Source organism: Dama dama, chromosome 18 (assembly GCF_033118175.1).
Source record: "Dama dama isolate Ldn47 chromosome 18, ASM3311817v1, whole genome shotgun sequence".
In the NCBI taxonomy this organism is placed as follows: Eukaryota; Metazoa; Chordata; class Mammalia; order Artiodactyla; family Cervidae; genus Dama; species Dama dama.
In genome coordinates this window covers 15,587,601-15,611,715 of record NC_083698.1, presented here as the reverse complement: position 1 = coordinate 15,611,715, position 24,115 = coordinate 15,587,601, and the positions used below count along the sequence as shown (strand labels likewise).

General features: G+C 41.7%; 1 protein-coding gene across 2 annotated transcripts in view; it reads right to left on the bottom strand.

Moving 5' to 3' along the window:
• NXPH1 (neurexophilin 1) overlaps positions 1–24,115 on the bottom strand; it is a 388,449-nt gene that overhangs the window by 341,599 nt on the left and 22,735 nt on the right. Inside the window, exon 2 of one of the 2 annotated variants that reach the window (XM_061164980.1) lies at positions 625–880. The exons of the other annotated variant lie outside the window; for it this stretch is intronic. The gene's annotated coding sequence lies outside the window, so the exon portion shown is untranslated. The remainder of the gene's footprint in view (positions 1–624; positions 881–24,115) is intronic. 2 annotated transcript variants of the gene reach the window in all.

The following is a 24,115-nucleotide window of genomic DNA, read 5'->3' as shown; positions in this document are numbered from 1 at the left end:
GCTCCTCGGGTGCGAGCTCGCGGGCGGTGGAGCCGGGAGGTGACGGCGCACACGGACCGCGTGCAGGCTGGTTCAGAGCCCAAGCCTCTCTGTCAGCAAGACCTGCCCGTGTTTGATGGCCGGGCGGCTCGGACTAAAGGCGGCGGCTGGTTCTTCGCCAGCCCTGGCGGTGCTCACACACATCCACACCAGCAGAGAGAGACGGAGAGAGAAAGAGAGAGGGAGAGCGAGCGAGCGAGACTGAGCGAGGGAGGCGTGGGGAGAAGACGGGGTAGGTAGAGCTGCCCAGGATAAGGTGCTGGGTATCTCCGCGCGTTTGGTGCGGTGGGGGTGGGAAAAGGGAACGCAATTTGCATACAGGAAAGCCAGGCTCAGTTTACCCATTCGAGCGCCGGGTACACACAGAGATAACACGCGCACACACACGTACTACTTTTTTCGAGGCAAGGGGCACAGCCAGTTGCTAACTTCTAGAGCGGAAGCCTGCCCGGGTCTGTAAGGGTCACCACCAGGCGCACTCCGTCCCCCAACCAGTGGCTCTCCTCGCCGCCCCTTCGTGCTGCCCCACCACCCCACCCCAAGATATTCCCCCCTGTCTGGACTGTGAGAGCCAAGGGTACGTACCGCACAGGACTGGGGGCGAATACAGCGAGCAGGGACCGCTCTGGGAAGGCTCCATGGAGGAGCTAGCTACTCGGGCCTGGCGTCTCCGGCGCCCCGGACATGCCCTCCCTGGCGCTTCATCTCCATGCTCGGGCGCGGACCGGTCCCGCTGCCTCGTTCACCTTCGGCGGAGTCGGCGTCCCAGTGCCCGGGTCGCGCTCAGGATTGGTTCCGCGCGAGCCTAGGCTTGGCACAGTTGGATTCACGGTGCAGGAAACTTAAGAGGCAAGAGAGGGAGGGGGAAGTAGAGGAGGAAAGAGAGGAAGGGAGAAAGGGAGGGAGAAGCGAGGGAGGGTGAGAAGCGAATGCGCCCGGCTCCGGCAGGCACCGGAGGGAGGACGGGACTGCCCGCGCTGGCTCTGGGACGAACAGTCTAAGGCGCCCTGCTTCCCGAGGCTGCCGAAGGATGGTAGAAGTGACTTCAGGGGAAGAGACTGGGCAAGTCCTCAGGACTTGAACTTGAGCGATAAGACGCTGGTCTTTCGGAAGAAAAAAAAAAAAAAAAGCCACACAGAAGGCGCAAGCAGTCGGAGTTTCTGAGGAAGGGGTGGGGCGGTCGGAGCCTGTAGGATCCTGGCTCATCCGCCGCTGCACCTCTCCGCGCGACGCGGAGAAGCCCGAAAGCCACTCCGGAGCGGAGTCGCGGGCTCTGGCCGCCGTCCTGCCCGACCACTGGGGGACGCTCTGGAGCGCGCGGGCGTTCTTGGCGCCGGTGCCCCGGTGCTTTCTCCGCAGGTTCGCCGCTCGGCTCGCCTACCTTCCTGACTCAGGCAATGACATCGGCACGTGGGCGAACGACTCCTCGGAGACCAATTAGTACCCCGTGCACACCGATCCCGTTCCCACGCTCTCGGCGGGCCGGGCCCGCTGGGAGAAGTGGCTCTTAGGTGTCTCTGGTGGCCGCAGTGCCCCCTTTCCCCCGGGGGGGCTTGAGGAGGACCGCGACTGCCAGAGGAGTGGCGGGAAGCGTAGCGGGGCGGTGCGGAGGGCGGGGATGGGCGCGGGAGGGTGCAGGTCTGCCCGGCCCGCCCTGAGCGCCTGAGCGGGGCACCGCGGACCTGTGGCTGGGAGCCCCGGGACCCGGGCGCTGCGGACCGCCAGCCATTCAGCGCGCGGCCGCAGAGAGGACTGGGCGACCTTGCGCTCCACTCCTCGTCGCGGGCTGGGCAAGCGAGAGGAAGGGGTGGGGGGTGGTCGGGGAGGGGAGGTGGGGTGATGGAGGAAGCTTGGAGCGTTTCCCACTTCCTCGCTGCTGATACCTCTTCCTCAACCAGTATTTCCCAGTCTCCGACTCTGCCCTGACTCCCACTGTCACTGTTTTTCCTCATATCTCCCTTGCTGTCTCTGCTTTCACGATTTTTCCGGTCTCCTCTGTTTTTCTTGTAGTCTATGCCTGTCCCTCCGTGTCTTTCTACTCCTTTCTGAGTCTCTCTCAGGATTTCTAACTCTCTCCTCTTCTGCATATGCGTCTCTACCTCACCCTCGCCATTCCCTCGTCTTTTCCCCTTCACCCTGTCCATCGCACTCCTTCAGATCAGCTTCGACCATATCCGGTGACATCCTAGGACCAGGCCCTCTCTTGCCAGTGGGGCCGCCAGCACCTCCTCAAGGGGTCCAGACTCGGTCCGCTAGTCCAAGTGCGCCTAGGGACATTTTTCTTCCTCCTACCTCGCCTGCTACCTCTCCAAGCCTACCGGTCACTGGTGCCCGGCCTGGAAAGGTGCACTCTGAAGGATAACAATTCGATATAAGTGTTGGTTTGAAATTTACCTTAGGAACCCTAGTTAGTGACCATCAAAATGGAATCGTGATTTTTAATACGTCTCGGATTCTCATTTCCTGGAGCGTGGCTATTGCATGCCTCCGGCTCTAGTGTTCTGGCTCAGGTCAGTCAGGGCCCAGACCCAGTGTACCCTCTACACAAGAGGCCTCCCAGGACTGCAGGCTGAGTTCCCCTGGGGAAAGCTGGTTACCCCTCACCCCCCAAAACAGCAGTGACAATCAGCAGAACTGCCCTCTCCTAGAGCAACCCAGAAGGAGGCTCACTGAGACCTTGTCCTGGAAGCAGGCCTCTAGTTTAGATCCCTGCTGTAGGACATACCTGCCAGGCACTTTCTGGCCTACACTCCCCCTTCCAAGCTAAAAATAGCTCTTTAAAGAGCAAGCTCTTCTACTCTGGGAAGTTGTATACTGCCTCTGTGACCTCTTGGAATTCATTGGGGCATATGCAGAGTAAAGTGGTGAAGCACATTTTCTAATTGGGACTCTGAAAATGCACTTTCGAAAAAGATACACATTTATATATAGCATAGTTGCAATGTTATCTTGGCTATCTTCACTTACTAGGTTTTTCATGCTCTTAAAAAGTTTAAAGAAGAAAAATAAGCACCCATATTTGAGGCTATAGGGTCAGAGTAGGGCAAAGGAGGCTTTGTCTGATTTCCCCCTTTGGGATTCGGCAGCCATCCTAAAACTGACTCCCACTTGTTTATTAGCTCCTAGGCCCTCCCCTGCTGGAACATAGAGCTGGAGTGGATTGCTGCCTGCCTCTGTCCACAAGCTCAAGTTCAGGGCCCTCAGTACTGAGCTTGCATCTGACCTTTGGGAAAAACGAGAAAGAATCAGGTCAGCTTTGGGATATAGGTTCTTTTTCTAAACATTACTTCAAAAACATTCTGCCTCCAGTGCCATTTAGCCTTAAAAAAAATTACTGCTTGTGAAATAGAAAGACTGACGATCAAGGACCTTAAAATCTCTTTCTGAATGGGACTGATTATTTAAGAAAAGCACCACAGGCACCTAGTAATGGGAACTGGTCTGACACTTTGTTCTATGACACAGGGTGCCAAAGAGCTTTTTATGGTAATGATCTGAGACCTTCTGCCCTGACACTCAACTCTCATGGATCCTATAAGACTCCTGGCCTGGGATATGAAACAACAGTGGCTTGTCATTTTTTGTCTCTTTGTAGGAGTCTTCATTTCCTATAGTACTCAACCAGAAAAGGACGCTAAGCTAAGGAACACTGAAAAACTTATTATTGTTTCTGTTAAACCTCTCCACTTTTAATAAGATAACATTGGTGGGGGTGAGGGTAGGAGAGATAAGGATGGCTGGTTCACCCTTCTTTCCTACCACTTGCTTTAAAAAGAACTAAAAACATGATTTGTGTACATTCTTCTGTTGAAAGTCATATCCTATGCTAAAATGCACTCTTAGAATTCATCCACAATCAGCTTTACAAGGATGGAACAAAAGTATGATTATCCTTAAGGAAATAGTATTCATGCCCTTTTTCTTTTCAGATTTTAATCATGTTGAGAATCCTTTCAGAAATCATTCTCTAAATTTTGTGTGATGCAATCTAATATATATATAAACAGCATGAATTATAGCCGCAGTAAAACACAGTCCCCTGCCCTTGGCTTTTTCCCAAGTCTATCTGATCCAGTCTGAAATGAATATTATAAAGCAATAATATATATTTATCTCCAAGAAATATATTTTTTGAAGAACTAAAATGGGCTGACCTCAAAAAGGAAACAGTGATATTAAACAATTTTCCTGATAATTAAAACCAGAACAAATTAAAATTAGAATTCATCTGAAATAAACTGATAATCCTGTTAACTGTAATTAGCTGTTTTGGTTGATTTGTTTTGGTTCATTTGTATGATTCTCTTTTTCTGAGGGGGAGAAGGAAGACAGGAGTTGAAAGTCTGAATTATCTTGGAGCTAGGGAGAGGAGAGAAAGAGATTAACTTTAATTCAATAAAACTCTGTTCTAAAATGAACCTGTCTTTAAAATGCATGAAATACCATTATCTTTTACCCAAATCCAAGTAAATACGTTGTCATGAATCACCCAGCTATAGTCCTGCTTAAGCTTCAGGCCAAATTACATCACTTTGTACATAGTAAGTCCAGTGTACCAATTTTTTCCCCTCATAGTGCTACAGACTTAAAAAGCGTACATTATCTGTCTGCCCTGACCTGGTATTCACCTGTGGCATGACCTGGGGAAAGCACTTGAAGATCCCCCTGGCCTCACAGAAGTGACAATGGAAGTGTCAACCGCCTGTCATGCTCTACTCTTTGCGACCCCATAGGCTGTAATCCACCGGCTCCTCTATCCCTGGAATTCCACAGGCAAGAATACTGGAGTAGGTTGCCATTCCCTTCTTCAGGGATCTTTCGGACCCAGCAATTGAACCCGGGTCTCCTGCATTGTAGGCGGATTCTTTACCCCCGCACCACCTGGTAAGCGTGGCCTCAAAACCCTCCCCTACATAATGAGGAAGTAGGGTTAGATGATGTCTGAAGTGCTTTCCGGTTCTAAAATAACTTTATTCTGTTTCTGTATGATAAAATGTGAAGCCATCTCAGGTTTAAAAAATTTACTTCACAAATAACAATTTTATAATGCATTATGATTTTCAAAGATATTAATAATTTAAAAGAATATATTCTGTTCAGTGCATTTCAAAGATTTTAAGTCTAGTGTGTTTGTGGGCTTAAGGCCTTTGGGGGCATTTCTTCTCTGCCTCATCCTCATACCCTTTCTTCTAGGTCAAAGGTCAGCTCTATTGAATTAATTACACAATTTTTTCATATAAATTGTTCTGCACGTTTTTGATGTCATTGATTTATGAGACTCTATACTGAGAGTGGCACCTTTATTATACATATGAATATTTGTCTAAAAGACGCAAAGTCATTTCCACTACTTTTGCAGAATTCCAGAATGTCACTCAGAACAATTAAACATCCCCAGGCTCCTCCACACCCCAAGCTATTTTGCTAATGGAAGGAAGTATCATTTGCAAAGTGATTTGATATTTGAATGTAGTAGAATCTGGCTAATAACTATGAGGCATGTGTGCTAAATTACCTTTATAAGGATGCTTTAATAACAAGATCACTGGACTAAAGAGAAAATAGCCATCAAGCTCTAGAATTTAAAAAAAAATAATAAAGGGAATCAAAAAGCTTTAAGTAGAAGGCATTTTCTTTTTTAGAGGTAATTTATATGCTCAGTCTTTGTATCCATATTTCATTTATTCTGCTAGGTGAGGACACAAGGTTCTCAAAGGTAGGGTGGTTTTAATTATACTCACAGACTTTAAAAAGAGAATAAACACAATAAGAGAAACTGAAGAAAATCAGCATTAAAAAGGCAGTTGGTTGTAAAAGATGGGAAGATTGGGGTCATCGCCCAAAAATCATAATTAAAATTTTTAAAAATACTGTGACTAAGCAAACCTTTGCGTTATAATCTAATTACAGAAACTCTTCATGGTGGGCCCTCCAGAGATTATTAATTGCCAGTTCCCTAAAGCTGAATCCGTAAAGATAAAGAACTTGATAACCAATGTTCAGTTAATAAAGTGAAATACAGCATATGCTTTCAGCCAGGAAAAACAGTAGGACTCTGAACCACGTAGAGATGGAAGAAATTATGAGGAAAAAACTGCAAGCCCTGTGGTTACCTGAAAATCAGAAGCAGTTCTGAAAAGTGCATATTTCACCTCCGTAATCTAAAGGACACGTATATTTTGAAACACATGTTTTTTCAGCTTTCTTTCTGATTTGGCAATATAAAGACAGAACTTAAAAATAAGGTGATTCATACAGGCAGGGAACAAATGGTTCCTTCAGCCCTAAGATCAAAATGATAAGAATGCCTTGGATTAGACAGCTTTTAAATAAGAGATATCTCAGGAATGCAAAAACTCTCAGTTTCCCTTTTTAACATCAAATTAATGAAAACAGCTACACTAGAATTTCACCATAATTAACTTCAAGGTGATGCCATAAAAATCACATCGTGTTACATTTTTCTGCTTCTCCTGGGTCTAATAATAAAATGCTTTTTGATAAAATTCAAAGCAAAATCGTCTAACATCAAATTCTGTATTAAACTGGCAGCAATAAGCTTCATAGTTTCAACAGGATTATAATACCTACCATTTAGTGAGTGCCAGGGACCATACCCTGGCTTTTATTTACATTACCCGTTGCTTCCCTAGTGATTCTGTGAGCATCAATCTGCAATTTAGTTTTAAAAAGGAAACCTCTCAGATTAGATAAGATCTCAGTCTTCACACCAATTCTCTGTGGAGGTTAACTTAAAACAAATCTCAGCATCCTTGGACCGTTCATTCCCATTCCCTCCATCTCGTAAGTCTCTTCTCTGTTCAGTACCACCACTCTCTCTCCAAATTTCTCAACTAATCCTCTCACCATTCCTTCTCACATTGAAAGTGAAAGTGTTAGTCACTCAGTTGTGTCTGACTCTTTGTGACCCTATGGACTGCAGACCACTAGGCTCCTCTGTCCATGTAATTCTCCAGGCAAGAATTCTGGAGTGGGTGGCCATTTCCTTCCCCAAGGGATCTTCCCCACCCAGGGATTGAACCTAGGTCTCCCACATCACAGGCAGACTCTTTACCAACTAGGCCATCAGGGAAGCTTCTTCTCAGATTATCTGCATGCAGTTCATCTCAGGGCTCCATCCATAACTCTCTTTTCCTCTTTTCACTGTGGTTAGACAATTCTTCCTATTTCCACAGTTTCATTTATTATTTGACACTCAATAACCAACAGGTTCATAAATCCAGCTCTGATATTTTTCTTGACCCAGCTATTCAATTGTCTATATGTCCATTTAGATGTACTAGAGATGCTTAGAATTACATGCCTAAGCCGAACGCGTTATATCACTATGCTACATGAGCATCCTGTTAGTTGTGGAATAAATTCTGGAGTTCTCTACTAATAATATGATTAAATACAATTAAGATACATGCCCTTTGCCAAGTGACTTCACAGTGAAATGGAGGAATATACCTCTCCATATGTGCAAGGAGAGGTATATTTTTGTTTTTTTCCTCTTTCTTTCTTTTCTCCCTTACTTCCTGGGAAATCCTTCCTCAGGATTCCTTTTAACCCTAACCAGACCCTTCAGAACAGTACAGCCTGTTCTGACCTGACCCTCTAGCCACCAGAACAACAGATACCAGGTAGAAGCTGCACCCTTTAGTCCCAAAGGATGGGTCCTGAAGTGAATAAACACGTGAAGCGGACCAGACCCTGATTTGTGATCCGGATCACAGCCACCAGAGCTGATTTTATAGCCTCTTGAAGATCCAAAAGTAAGAAATAAATGTTTGTTGCTTAACCATCAGTATTTGGGGGTTATTTGTTTTACAGAATTATCATGGCCAAAGCTGACTCTTTGGTGACACCACTACTTTACTGGAAAACCTAAGAACGAGACATCTTTTGCCATCTTTTTGTTTCCTACACATCAAAAATAAAATTACCAGCACCTCTCAATTTTTCACCTAATTATCTTTTGTGTCTCTCCTCCTCCGTTTCTGCTTCTATACTGATTCCGTTTCCCATCGTCAGTCACCTGGTCTATGGCAGTGGCCTTCTAATTGATCTCATTCTTTTGAGCTTCCGCCTCCATACAGATGCCCTCCTCCATGCCACCTGAACTATAAAGCTACAGCAAAAATGTGTTCACATTACAGATCCATTTAAACCTCACAGCTTCCCCCTGCTTACAGAACCAAGTCAGACTCCTCAGCTCAGCACAAAAGTCTGCTTTTGAGCTGGCCCCTGTCCACTCACCTATCTTCAGCTCCTGCCTGGCCCCTGCTTGACCATATACATTCATTAGTTACAGGATCCTCAGAGCTTCCGGATACACAACTGTAAGTCTCAACCTGGGGCCTCTGCACCTTCTTCCCTTTGCTGTGAATCCTCTCAGTTCAACCCAGGTGATGCTAGTGGTAAAGAACCTGCCTGCCAATGCAAGAGACATAAAGAGACGCAGGTTCAGTCTTGGGTTGGGAATATCCCCTGGAGGAAGAAACAGCAACCCCCTCCAGTATTCTTGCCTGGAGAATCCCATGGACAGAGGAGCCTGGAGGGCTATGGTCCATAGGGTCACAAAGAGTCAGACACAACTGAAGCAACTAAGCAAGCCATTCAGCCTCTAGGTGAACTCTTAACCTCCCCACATACCTCTGCTCAGAGATTACCTTTCATCCGCTCCACTTTTCTCAGAGATCCATGCACAAAACTTATTATTAATCATTTACACCATGCTGTTTAAATCTCTCCTGGACCCTGTCATTCACTTTTGTACCCCTTGCCTTACCTTGAACTGGATTGAGTTGAACTTTCAGCCACATTTGGAAAGTAGAGTGTCTAGAAAACAGCCTAGTGTCCTTCTTGCAAGAAAGCACATCAGAGGCTCTGTAGTAGCAACTCTTCATCTATGAAGTGCCCAAATAGTGCATAATTAGAAAAGGTTTCAGGCAAATCTCAGCCTGGTGAAATGGGTAAACGGAACAGAACCAGGATGGGAGGCTTAGGTCAGAAGAAGCTCCCTCACCCTCGAACACCCTCAAATATTCTTCTCAGAATTAGGGGCTAATGAGAAATTTAGCCTGAATGGATTACTCTATGACTGACCCTTCACATTCATTAACTCTTCTCATTTCCAGAGCCAAGAAGGACATGGTACCAAAAAGTCCCCAGATGTCCCTAAATTCTAGTTTCATCCTGCATAAGTACAGTGGAAATCCTGTATTACATTCTAGTACCTTCAGACCCCGCCTTACCCCTCCACCTTCAGCACCAGATAAAAGAGGGAAGGTGATAAAGAGAGGGGAGCTCAAGAAAAGAATGTGAACACCATGATCATAACTACCACCAACTCTGGATCTGGTAAATGGGATTTAGACCCATTAATAATAATAGGACTCTAGGCTTCATGATTCTGTGCTTCTGAATGAATCTTTTTGGTAGAAAGGAGAACTGTGTGGCCCACGGTCAAGGGAAAAAAAAAAAAACACTAACACTTTTTCTTATCACAGTTACATTCCCAATACCATAGACACCTGTGGTTGCTGGTTTGTGATCTCTGAGGTCTCATTAAGTACTCGAATCATATTTTCATCCCTCCATTGATAGGACTCTAAAGTAGCCTGTAGCCTACATTTAAGTGAATTTAATAGCCTTCCTCAATTTTTATTTCATCAGTTCTCTACAAACTCATATGAGGTTTACAGGCTGTGTGCAAAGAAAACTTGGGTGCTACTAATGAAATCAGAGTAGCTGTGAATAGGTTTTGTGAGCATGCTGGGGGGGCGCTGGGAGTGTTGGTGAGATTACTCCTGCACAGGGTGCCAGACAACAGTAGGGCATTTGAATGACAATATCCAAATGAAAAAAACCATCCTTTCCAGGTTTCTTTCCAGCCTCTCTGACTGTTCCTTTTGTCTCCTACACTGGTTCCTCTAACTTTCTAAAAACTATCAATTTTCTCTTTCAAGCCCTCCTCCCCTTTTAACCAAAACTACAGCCGAAGATCTTCCGCTACCAGAAGGTATTGTCACTCAAATGTCCTACTGTTATCTGGCACTCAATGTATTAATACAAGGGTAAACTGACCAATACTCCCAACACCCTCCCAGCACACACACACAAAGTCCTATTTACAGTTACTCTAATTTCATTAGCAGCAGCAAAATTTGCCTTTCACACAGCCTTTAAACCTCAGAATTAGCTCTCATTGTTTCTGCTCTCATTGTTTCATATATCTCATAGATTAGTGACATTATCCCATCATATCTTCCTTTGGAATATGTCTTTCATCCACCTCCTTATGACTACTCTAGATCAGGTCTTCATCATGTCATATCCAGACAGCTACTGTATAAAATATTTTCCCTGGCTATATAGTCTTTTCCAGCTCCCATTAATCTCACTACTGTGAAAACCATAACAGTAGGAACTATGTCTTATTCACCTCTGCACTTCTAGCACATAATATGGTGCCAAACACCTAATAGATGCTTAATAAATATTTGCCTGACGCATAGATTAAATTTATTGTACTACCTCCAGATTATTTCGTAAATAACACGTTTGCTCTGTTATTCCATTGCACGCCAAAATAAATGAAGCTTCTTTTACTTTCCTGTATCTATAGAGGGCTATTTTATGTATCCATTTCCTTTTTTCCCAATAATCCTTTTTTTTTTTTTTTTTCAAGAGAATCCTCACTTAGACACATAGTAAGTAAAACAAAAACTCAAAGCTTCTCTGGTTGAGACTGGCAGAGAATGCTTAGCACCATAACTAAAGACTCTTCAGTCCACCTCCTCTCCTTTGTTCAATCCTCCAGCAATCCTAGAGCTAGTGACTGTCCAGGGTACCCTAAGACAGTAGTTTCCAAACCTTAGTTTGTTTAATGTTCACCTGGGAAAGGTTATTAAAATCTGCTTTACAGGCCTCACTTTCAATTACAATTTATTGGTCTGGGCTTTGACCCTGAAAACAATTCATTTTAACAGCATCCAGGAAATCCTGATGAACACTGTCAAAAGAATACACTTTGAGAAACCTTACTCTACAAGGTAATAGATTGGAATTTAAAAATCCTATCACACAGGATGACAACTGAACCTCTTGTGGGAGCAATTAAGGACTGTCAAAGCCTCATGAAACAATGACAATTGAGTAAAGATTGAAGGCGGTAAAGGAGTAAGCCATGAAGACATTTGTAGTAAGAGCTTCCTGGGCATAAGGAAAGGCAAGTGAAAAAGCTGAGAAAGAAGTACAACCTCATATATTAAAGGAACAGCAAGAATGCCAGTGTGTCTGGGGAAGAGTGAGCCAGGAAGAGATGACAAAGAGATGAGGTCAGAGGTGACAGACTTGAGCAGCATCTCAAGGGCGCTGGAGGAATCTGACTTCATAAGTCCTTAGAGGAGGCTCTTACACTGAGCACAGTCTGACTCACCTTTTAAAAATACCACGTCAGAAACACCTTTAATAGGAGGAAGAGCAGGATGGGGAAGAACGGTTAGGGAAGGTTTTTACCTTGAGTCTCCTGATTAATATGAAGAAGACAGTGAGAGAACAAAGCAAGGAAGAAGGAGAAGAAAAATTGACAGCTGAATTTGAGACATGGTAACATGTTGTTTAAGATGTATATTGGACATCCATGTGGATATATTGAGTATTAAGAATTCAGAATTCAGGGGAAATGACTTGGGCTGAAAATATAAATTTAGATATTATTTAGATGTTACCAGCATATAAAAGGTACTTAAAGACATGAGATCATCAAGGGAATCTGTGTAGATGAGGAAGAAAAGAGCCCTTGAGCATTTGTTGTTGAGAGGTCAGGATTGGGGTGGGGAGGGCTCCAGGGAAGGAGACTGAGGGAGTACTCAGTGATGTAGGAGGAAGCCCAGAAAGAGAAATAGGCAACTCAATCAAATGCTTTGTTACATCAGAAAGATTAGAAATGACCACTGAATTTAGAAATATGGACATTTTTGGTGACCTTGACGAGAGCACTTTCAGTGGGTGGGTGAAGGAGGAGATTCAACAAAGAAATGTAAAGCGAAGGAGTGTACATCGTGAGTACGGCCCACTCTTGCAGGATACTCTCATCCCTCTGAATTTCCTTCTCCCTGAGTCTGTTCTAGCAACTACCAGCCTGCTCATTTTGGCATATTTATCAGGTCTCACCCTCAGTGATACTTAACTCCTCACTATGTTTATGTCTTCTTTCTCTCTAATTTGGAAGCTCTTAGCGGAGAGAATCAATATCTCCTTTTACAACCACAACACCCCCACCCCCCACCTCAGAACTTTGCACAATTCTGTGCCTACAGTGAGTATTAGAAAATACATAATGAACTAAATAAATATCTCCCGAATGGCATTCTCTGCCTTCTTTTCTAGCTCTTCTTCCTGATAATAAATTTAAGAAGACTGTAGGTCCAATTTCTACTCTTCATTTTGTCCTTTCTGGACCTTCATGAAATGTTTCTACCCAAAATGTATCTTTTAGCATTTTCTTATAATTTCCTCTGTTTCACTCTATTTCAGTTTATTGACCATATCCTAAAAAGAGGAATTATTTTTACAGACCAGTTTAGCTATAATACTACCCTTGTCTGGAAATTCCTGTTCCAGCCCAACGGCTTTTCTCCTCTGAAAAAAACAAGAAAGAACCCTAATCTCATCTTATGGTATGCTTTGCTTTAATATATAGTTACACAAGATTTTAGGCTTATCATCTGTACCTCAGTATCATGATGTGTCTTGAACTACTGGATTCAAAAATTCTATTTTTATATACCTTCCACTTGAAAAAATATCTTAAGACCAAGCTTAGCATTGTTTATTCTGTTGATTAAATGGCACTTTCAGGATCAATGAGAAACAAAATAGAGCCACACAAGAGGACACTTTATGAAGGATTAATATATGGTAGAATGAGTAGGTAAACAATGGATGGGAGGATGGACGAAAAGGACTTTACACTGCACAGTTACTTTATACATCATATCTTATCTTCTTTAAGCTTTCAAGACCCATAGGATGTGAGTAATAAATATTTTATAAGACTATGATGCAGTAACCTTAAAGAGGCTGACCTCCCCAAGGATATTCCAAGACATGGAACCTGAATCTCTGACTTTAGAATCCAGTCCTTCCCTTTTTCCACCATGTAGATTCCTGAATAAAAATATAAAGCCACCTGAAACGTAATTCAAAGTTGTTTTCCAAGGCTTTTCATTTAGAATTGAAGATGTTTTACTGAATGTTTTTCAATGAAATTATAATTCTTTAATTCTATTTTTTCTTCTTTAATAACATATGAACCACTAGTCTTACAGTTGGTTTGACCATTTAACTTAACAAAATATCAACAAAACAGTTCTTTAACAACTTCCTGCTTTTGATCTTTTCCATCTTGAAAGCTTATCAAACTACATTGACTCAAACAGTAATGATTTACAAGTCTGAGTTTCTGAAACAGGATTAAAATGTTCTCTGGGAATACATTTCCTCTTTGGAGTAGACTTCTTTTTGCCACAAGACCTTCCTCTCAGATTTCTAATCTTAAGAAAACAATTAAAGACTAGTTTATTAGGCAAGTGCTTTCTGGGCCTAATATGAACTGTGTACCTCAAATATATTTGTTAAATGCTCTGTTTACTTCCCAAGTATGGGAACTCTTAGGAATTTTGAAAGCTTTCTTAACCCTGTAAGGTCACCGGGGCTCCATTAGAGATCTGAGTGAATAATTACTAACAACTATCCCAATATTATTGAACCTTCAAGGTTAGCAACAAAAGTCTGATAATCTTATTCACTTTACCTTTGGTCATGGGCTCTAAGGAAAAAAAAATAAGAAGGGAAAGTTAATGGCAACATATGATGCTATGATGGAAATATAATCTCTAATGAGACGGATCAACTTGCTAAGGCAGTTAAGGAGTTCACTCAGCATCCTGAGTGTCTACCCAGGGGGCCCTCGCTCTGGAGTTTATATCCTAAAATCATCATCTGTCCCAAAACTTGAAGTTAAACACTGAGATCTTCTAAAGAGTGCTAATTTTTTTTAAACTCTTTATTTTGCATTGGGGTATCGCCGATTAACAGCCAACCCTATGAGTTTCAGCCATAAACACACATGTGTCCACTCGCCCCCAGACTCCCCTCTCATCCAGGTTGCCACATAACAGAGCAGAGTTCCATGTGTGGTACAACATGTCCTTGCTGGTTGTCCATTTTAAACACAGCACTCTGTACATGTCCATCGCAAGCTCCCTAACTGTCCCTTTCCCCTACTTCCTCCCCGCCAGAAACCACAAGCTCATTCTCAAAAGTCTGTGCATCTGTTTCTGGTTTGCACACAAGCTCATTTCTTTTTAGACCACATATAAAGGATATCATACAATGTTTCTTAACCACTGTTAACTTTTAATAAAATCCAAGACCGAATTTTTAATTTTAAAATTATTTTTGATAAAGAAATATAAAATTGGAACAATTTAACTTAAATTTAACTGTGTATTAGTAACTATTTTTCTCATGTTATATTGTGGTAAACTGAATCTGAAATGTAGAGATATTGGATTTTAGCTTCTACAATTCAAAATAAGATGAAGTATATTAGATATATGTTGATTTTGTGAAACTGATATTCTATTTGACTAAGATACTAAGATTTTATTTCATCTTTTTACTAGGTACATTTATATTTTAAATCTCATGTTGACTATTTCTACCTGTATCTTAGGTTTCACAATTCATTAATAAGACACAATTTTTCAAAATGTTGCAGAAGAATTTGATAAATAAACTGACTGGAAAACTAGGTATATGTTTTATCATTTTCAAAAGAAGAAGAGAAATGTAATGATGATTATCTCTGTGTACTATTTTTTTTCTTTTGCCAAATCTTAACTGACTTCCAGAAAGTGGATACCTTTCAATGAAAATAGACATAATAACTCTCAATGAAATGATTATGAAATAGATTTTCCTGTTGAAGAGTCAAGATGAAACATGAAGGAGATAAGCTTATGCAGCAGACGTTTTTCATTTTTTTTTTTTTTTTTTTTTACAACATGGGCAAATGGAGGATGAAGGAACAGCCTTCACCTTTCATCATATGCTCTGCTGCGCTCCAAGATTTACAGTGACCCTTTAAATAAAAAAACAAAACAAAACAAAAAAAAAACCCTGCACAAAACAAGGAAAGGAAGCTGTCAGTCATCAGAAAGGTGACAATCAAGTGATATTTTCATGTGAATGGTTTACAGTGAGTTGGTGACTGGTAGCCAAACTAAGACCATGACGTTGAGGAGCAACAAAATTTGAAAATGGAAGCATGCAAACAAAGGAAATTGTTTCTACAATGTAGGTTTTGAAAAGTTAATGCCCAGTAAGCACTTCATAAACTCTACTTCACTCATGACAAAAGTGCACTTGGATTTTTAGTGAGCTAAGCCATAGTCAGGAGAAAAAGAAATCTGACCATTTGCATCATCTTTCATGTAAAATTTCACACTCCTCTTGATTCTGACAATGGTGTGATTTGTAAAGGGCGCTAATTGCGGTCAATTATTATGGTCCTCTAGCGCCACCTAGTGTTTTCCACATATTGCTGTATCTTTACCAAACCAATTTCTTACAAAGGAATTCACACCCCAAATAAAAGGAAACAGGAAGACTTCATAGCTTGATTTTGCAATCTTATAATCAAGGTATTGTCATTCTTGTCATTAGGACTTTTAAATTGCTGAAGGACTCTTGTCATTTTTGTTGAATTCAAAGTCTTTCACTCCTTTGGGGTTCATTTCAATAGATAAATGCCTATCCTAATCACCATTGTTTCCTAGCAAACCATGGCAATTGTAAGATTGACCCTGTTTTTGACAAATGGTGAGTGACTTAATACTTGATTCATTTTAGCATTTCAAAGTGGAAGGTCTACATATCTAAGTGCTGTGTCTACAGAAATAGTCAAGGAAATATGGGAGAAAGAAATGATAACCGTTGAATACACAATTTTCATGAAATAATAAAATTTGTTGAGAACGCTCTCAGGTTCTTGTTATTAGAAATCGTGGTCACAGAAGAAGGTTATGGTGGGTGACAACTACTCTCCCACAATCTTGCTACCAAATTATACTATAGCCATTTCTCAGATCAAATTATGCTACACAAATAGGCATTTGTTAAATAGTCAGTAGCAAGCAAATACAAAACTATTCATATGACCTATTCTATAAGTGTAACAAAGTCGCAGATCTATTCTTGTTATTGCTCAAAAAACTACCTTGTGTGTGTGAAAGATTCACAGGTGTGGCAACATCCTTGAGGCAGAATTGTATGGTATTATGATCAGCATCAAGCAACCAGGAATCATCTTAAACCAATAGCTGGACACAAGACCACTTGGATGTAATGTTTGAGGCACTACCCTTATGGATTAAAGATATGGATCTCCAATTTTATGTCATGACTATTACTTAAAATATTTTTGCCTTATGTTTTTAAAAAGTGATGTTTAAAAATAGATCCATTCCAAGTGTCAAATATGTTAAGTATATCACAGAATAACTCCAACTAAGGGGTGGGGGAAAACCCTTAATCTACTTGAAATTACATGAAAATGAGATGGTGTTTACATGTGCCTTGAGAAAATATCCCATTATTCTTGTTCTGGTTTTCTCTTTCTCAAATCTCTTTATCGAAGTAATCCAACAACCAGGAAAAATGTCTTTGCTTCTAGATAAGAAGAGCTAGGACTGAGTCAGATAAAAAGCCTATTTCCTATTGTCTTAGGAAATAGAATTGCAGTCTGGATCTTTCAAATCCAGATGCATGCCAGGCTATTAAACTAGTTTAGTCAACACATGGGAAAGCCAACATTTCTGTGAAACTCTGGTCAGGTAACAAAGGAGAAAGCTCATCATTTCAGCCTGAATGACTGTGTTTCCCCCATTTTCAGTCAAGTCAATGAATGCAGAAGAATCTAGGTTCCCTGTAAAACTATTTCAGCTTCTTCACTTACAAAATGTAAGTGGGAACAGAAATATAACAAAGGCATTTGATGTTCAAGGAAAGATGTAACATCACCTTGAATGCAACTTAAAAAAAATATTTCAAAAGGCACATTTGTTTTGTACCCAAGAAAATTTATAATATTTTACAAAATTAATACATTTATGTTTTGAAAAATGATAGGTAAATATATCATTTTATGTCAGGACAATAGGAGATACATCCAGGCTAAGTCCTTTTCTACAGGTGACTTGCTTCATGTGACTTAAAAGATGCCATAACGGTCATGTGTGCTTACATATCTTCCCACTCACTCAGTAAAGTGACATCACCCCCTTCTTGCTGAACCTCAAATTCTCACTTTATAGCCAGTGCTCTGGTTTAGATAGGAAAGCAGTCCGTCCTTAATATTAAATGCTAGAGGCAGAGGTAGTAAAAATGTGACCATTTTTAGGTGAACACCCTAGAAAGTGTGCTTCAAAGCTTTAACTAAATGCTCATGAGTGTCCTTGCTCTGACTCAAAAGATCTCCCAAGCCCACAGTTTTTATCTAACCCTTCAATCATCTTAGTACTGTGGATTCATCTACCAGTCACCCAGTTCTGCTGACCAGACGCAAAGAATCCACGACGAAGTCAGATCTCTGGCGGGTAAGTGCTGTCTGGCCCGACCCAGGACCAGAGCATCGGGCTCCGAGGTTAGCATCACGTTTGACGGGGCCTGCGCTCTGCGGTAAGGTAAGGCGGACCGGGGCCTCAGTCCCGCGCTGCGCCCCCCTCTGGGCGACCCCCTGCCGGTGTCCGAGCCGCCGCCCACTGCCTTCCTCAGACTGTCCTCAGCTCAGCAGCCAGGACCATCCTTGACACTGTGGTCCCCACACCTGGCTCCTCGGCTCCAGGCTTCTCCTGACTTTCACGTTCGCAGAGGAGAAGTGAAGCGTGCCCAGTGCGCTCGGCGCTGTACCGCCTCCCTGGGCTCTATCCCCCACTCTCCTCCCTCAGCTCCCTGTCTGCGGCCGCTGCTCCTCAAGCCGAGGGCCGCTCTCCTGCCTCAGTTCCCTCTGGCCGGAATGTCTTTCTCCTCCCTGCCCTCTCTGTCTCCTCCTGCGGTGCCGCGGGTCGTGACTCTCAGGTCACCATTTCCGCGAGCTCCTCCCTCGTCCTACATCCATCACACACGCCTGCACACCGCGCTGGTGCTGCTCTCACCGTCTGTCTCCCTTGCCCTGTTCCATTCTTCTCCACTGTATTCGTCAGCATCTGACATATGACTCTTTATTTTTCTATTTCCGTCGATGCCTGATCACCACCCCTTACACTCAATCTTCCTAGAACATGGGTGAGCCAACTTTTACTTAAAAGGCCAGAGAGTGAATATTTTTGGCTTTGTGGGCCATGTGCATTTCTGTCACAGCTTCTCCACTCTGCTATTATAGAGGAAAGGAGCCATTGGCAATATCGTGTTCCAGTAAAACTTTATTTTCAAAAACAGGTGGCAAGTCCTAGATTTGGCCCATGGCTGATAATTTGCCACCCCTGCTCTAGAATAATAACCTCCATTATTCAGGGACTTCATCTGATTTATTTACTGTTTTATCCCTACAACTTTGAAGAAGTCTGGTACAAAGTAGTTCCTCAATAAACTCACCTGTAATTGAATTAATGTCCTTAACCAAGGTATCAGTTTCTCATCGAGGTAACAATATCAGCTTTTGGGGTTACCAAAAATAAACAGTTTGTGAAAGAGTGTCACACAACTAGGTACATAGGAGTGGGTAAAATTATTCTGAACTGCATACCCCAAGAAGAATATGAAAAAAGCAAGGCAATCAGGATTTAGAGGAAAACCAAAATTTTATATTTTAGAAAATACTGAGGGAAGAGAGGACATTTTGTCTGGTGCAAACCCAGAGGAAGCATGATAACTGTCTTCCAAAATCTGAAGATTATTTTGAGCAAGAGACATTCTCTATGATTTTTGTGGTACTGAAAGAGGTAGAACTAGGACCACTGGATAAATATCGCACGGAAATGAATGTCTCTTATTGAAGGCACACACTTTCCAATCACCCCTGGAAGGCAGAGCCACATTCGTTTTCATCACCGATACACCTTTATGCCCTGCACGAGGCCTTAAGGTACACAACCTGTGCTAGTTGAATGGCTAATTCAGAGTGAAGAATGAGTAATCTAATCCTCAGAGCCGACCAAAGGTGCAACAGACTCTCTCAGTTTGTGGCTTGGAAGATTCAAGAAGGGCTTCCCCAGTGGGTCAGTGGTAAAGAGTCTGCCTGCCAATGCAGGAAATGCAGGTTTGATTCCTGGGTAGGGAAGATCCCCTGGAGAAGAAAATGGCAACGCACTCCAGTATTTTTGCCTGGGAAATCCCATGGACAGAGGAGCCTGGTGGGCTATAGTCCATGGGGCTGCAAAAGAGTCAGACACAACTCAGTGACTAAACAACAACAACAGGTTCAAGAAGGAACTTTTCAACCACTTGCTAGGGTGTAGCAAAGGTGACATCTTACATACAACTATGATACCTTTGTCACAGCTGAAGAACTACTGGGTTGGCCAAAACATTTGTTCGGGTTTTTCCATAAGATGTTATAGAAAAATCCAAATGAATTTTTTGGCCAACCAGTAACATCAGTGCATTACCGTGAACTACACACACATTGTTCTGATTTCACTAGCTTTTCCACTAATGTCCTTTTCTGTTCCATGATCCCACAAAAGTTGCTAAATGTCTCCATAGGCACCCTTTGACTGTAAGTTTCTCATACTTCCTTTGTTTTTAACGACCTTGACAATTTTGAGGGATATTGAACGTTGTCCTTCTGTTTAAATTTGTTTATTTTCTGCACGATTAGACTGGGGTTATGGGTTTGAGAGATAAAGAACACAAAGGTAGTGTCATTCTGAATGACATTATGTTAAGAGTATGTTATGAGTAAGTTAAGAGTACATGTTGTCATCACTTATGACTGTTGCTATTAACACTGATCACTTGGATGAGGCAGTGCTGGTCAAATTTCTTCACCATAAAGTTACTCTTTTTCCTCCTTTCCATAACCTACTTTTTGAAAGTAAGTTACTACACAGCTCACCTCTTGGAAGAAGTAGTGGCTACATAAATTATTTGGAGTTCTGTAAGGAAGATTTATCATTTCTCCCTATTTGTTTATTTGTTTGTCTATAGATCATTTATATCAGCATGGACTCATAAATATTTATTTTATTCCTTAGGTTACAATGCAGTCTTACTAGTATTCATTTTATTGCTCAAATCCTTCCAGTTTTGGCCATGGGCAATTCTTTTAGGTTGCCTTCAGTGTCTCTTAGATGTAATCTTATCTTTTTGTTTTTTGAACATTTCTTAACTTCTGGCACTACAAGCTGCCCTGGGCTAGTCTCGTGTTTTCTCTGCCCCAACCCTAGAATCAGCTATTTTTCCAAGGAGCCCTAGTCCTTTTATTAGAAAATAGTATTAGAAATGATGATCTATGCTCTGAGTATGCTTATTGCTTCTAGAATGTCACTGCTCTGTGGTCTTCTCAGCAGAGAGAGCTAGAAAAATACATGTCTGTGTACTAACCTATGTAATATGGATTATAAAAATCTATAATTACTTCTGTGTCTATCCATCTTTAGCTACATTAAATTAAACACAGTTTCATAATGATGATTCAGTTCTAATCTAGTATCTCATGGTCCATCTATCCCTTCTGGCCTCCTCCTTGCTTAACTGTAACCTCTGTCTCCAACTTGCATAAGTCTGGTTTCCATAATCCATTTATTCATTTGTTTAAAACTCTAGTATACACATATACTAGATTCCCTGAGAAATCTATGTGCAGGTCAAGCAGCAACAGTTAGAACTGGACATGGAACAACAGACTAGTTCTAAATAGGGAAAGGAGTACATCAAGGCTGTATATTGTCACCCTGCTTATTTAACTCATATGCAGAGTGAAAGAAAAGAAAGAAAGTGAAGTCACTCAGTCGTCTCCGACTCTTCGCGACCCCATGGACTGTAGCCTACCAGGCTCCTCCGTCCAAGGAATTTTCCAGGCAAGAGTACTGGAGTGGGTTGCCATTTCCTTCTCCAGGGGATCTTCCCAACCCAGGGATCGAACCCAGGTCTCCCGCATTGCAGGCAGACGCTTTACCATCTGAGCCACCAGGGAAGCCCTAGTGCATTTATGCAGAGTACATCATGAGAAACGCTGGGCTGGATGAAGCACAAGCTGGAATCAAGATTGCCGGGAGAAATATCAATAACCTCAGCTACGCAGATGACACCACGCTTATGCCAGAAAGAGAAGAAAAACTAAAGAGCCACTGGATGAAAGTGAAAGAGGAGAGTGAAAAGGTTGGCTTAAAGCTCAACATTCAGAAAACTAAGATCATGGCATCTGGTCCCATCACTTCATGGCAAATAGATGGGGAAACAGTGGAAACAGTGACAGACTTTATTTTGGGGGGATCTAAAATCACTGCAGATGGTGACTGCAGCCATGATATTAAAAGACGCTTGCTCCTTTGAAGAAAAGTTATGACCAACCTAGACGGCACATTAAAAAGCAGAGACATGACTTTGCCAACAAAAGTACATCTAGTCAAAGCTATGGTTTTTCCAGTAGTCATGTGTGGATGTGAGAGTTGGATTATAAAGAAAGCTGAGGGCCAAAGAATTGATGTTTTGAACTGTGGTGGTGGAGAAGACTTTTGAGAGTCCCTTGGACTGCAAGGAGATCCAACCAGTCCATCCAAAAGGAAATCAGTCCTGAATATTCATTGGAAGAACTGATGCTGAAGCTGAAACTCCAATACTTAGGTCATCTGATGCAAAAAACTGACTTATTTGAAAATACCCTGATGCTGGGAATGATTGAAGGCGGGAGGAGAAGGAGATAACAGAGGATGAGATGGTTGGATGGCATCACCGACTCAATGGACATGAGTTTGAGTAAACTCCAGGAATTGGTAATGGACAGGGAAGCCTGGCATGCTGCAGTCCATGGAGTCACAAAGAGTTGGACTCGAATGAGTGACTGAACTGAATTGATACACATATAGCAGTTTCTGAATTGTTAACCCAGCTACCAATCTTTACATTAGGCATTTAACATATATGTCACTACGTGTTGGGGCTTCCCAGGTGGCACTAATGGTAAAGAACCCACCTGCCAATGCAGAAGACATAAAGACCCGGGTTTGGTGCCTGGGTTGGGAAGATCCCCTGGAGAAGGAAACGGCAATCCACTCCAGTATTCTTGCCTGGAGAATCCCATGGACAGAGGAGCCTGGCAGGCTACAGTCCATGGGGCCACAGAGTCAGACATGACTGAAGCGACTTAGCATGTATGTACATCTTGTCTTCATGACCCATTATATAGATAAGGAACCTCAAATTAGAGCTTTTAAATTACTTGCTTAAGGTCACACAGCTACCAAGTCTGGAGCTGGAACTTGAACCCAAGTATGCCTGTTTAGAAAGTCAATGATCTTGCTATTGTACATACTGCTTTCCAATATATTTTTTTTTAAAGGAAGCTAATTTGTAACATACAGTTTGAAAACATGCAAATATATTGAGTTTTTATTATGAAAGATATTCAGGTTTATTATAAAAATCTGAAAAAAGTTATTTTTACAGTTATACTATATGTACAATTTGGTACACTTTTTTCTTAAACAACATGTGCATTTCCACACTGAATGAAAACTTTGTAAAGATAATTTTTAATGACTACTTAATGTTCCATCCAATCTGTAGACCATAATGAACTTAGACGTGTCTCTGCTGCTGGCAGTGAAGATAGTTCCACATTCTTTACCAACATAAAAAATGTTGGAAGTCATTCTATGCCTCCAAGAAGTGGAATTACTGGGCCAAGGTGTTTAAGGTTTTCCACACACTTTGCCAAACTGCTCTCACAAGAAACTGGACTAATTTAATTCTCCCCAGTTTATCAGAGTGGTTTTTTCACTGCCACATTTTAATATGATTATTTAACAGCAATCTCTACTCCATGAATGGCCATTAGAATTGAGTCTTGCTTCTATCATGACCAACTATAACCTATTTTACTCAATATCCTCCTTCCAGGTATTAAGTGATTCAAAAAAGATTTGATCTCTCTGTATAGGATTCTGATTAAACAGTGAAAATTGTGTGTGTGTCACCTGAAATGTAAAATATTGTTATTAAATCTCAGAAGATCTTTGAGATTTATTAATATCTCTGCCCCTAAGGCTTAATCTTGACTTGCTTCTGATCCTAAGGATTAGTCTTGATTTGCTTACTACCCCTTAATTAAGAACTCTTAGTAATATCAATTAAATAAATCAACTACTGTTTCTATCTATGGTTACCGGGCTACCATGCTCTGATCATGGCCCTAAGCTTATTATGTTTTAACCAAGAGTTATTTATAGATTAAATAAATAATGTGTCCTATAAAGATATACCACTGTTTTTCTAATTCATATATATATATTGTTGTGAAAAACAAATTATTTCAAAGCATTGTTGAATTCATAATAGCTTTTGTCATCAAGTGTTTTCTCAGCAGATCCTAAAATCACAGCTGTTCCTGTGGGGATTTTAGAGATTGGAAGACATTAAAAATGTTTCTTCATTTTCAAAAATGTTGGAAACCACTTAAGTGAGCATCAGAGTACATATGTAACTTTGGTGACGATAGGAAAGGCAAGTACTTACTGAATGTCATCCAAATGGTCCTTCTTTAGCTCATGTTCTACACTGAGTACAAATCTAATTATCTTATTCCTTTCTGAGAAACTAAAGTACTGTCTTCTTTCAATGAGGAATGTTGCAATAATCTAAAAAAAGAATGACAACACCACAGTTCAGTCAGTTCAGTTCAGTCGCTCAGTCGTGTCCGACTCTTTCACTTTCATCAAGAGGCTTTTCAGTTCCTCTTCACTTTCTGCCATAAGGGTGGTGTCATCTGCATATCTGAGGTTATTGATATTTCTCCTGGCAATCTTGATTCCAGCTTGTGCTTCTTCCAGCACCATATTCA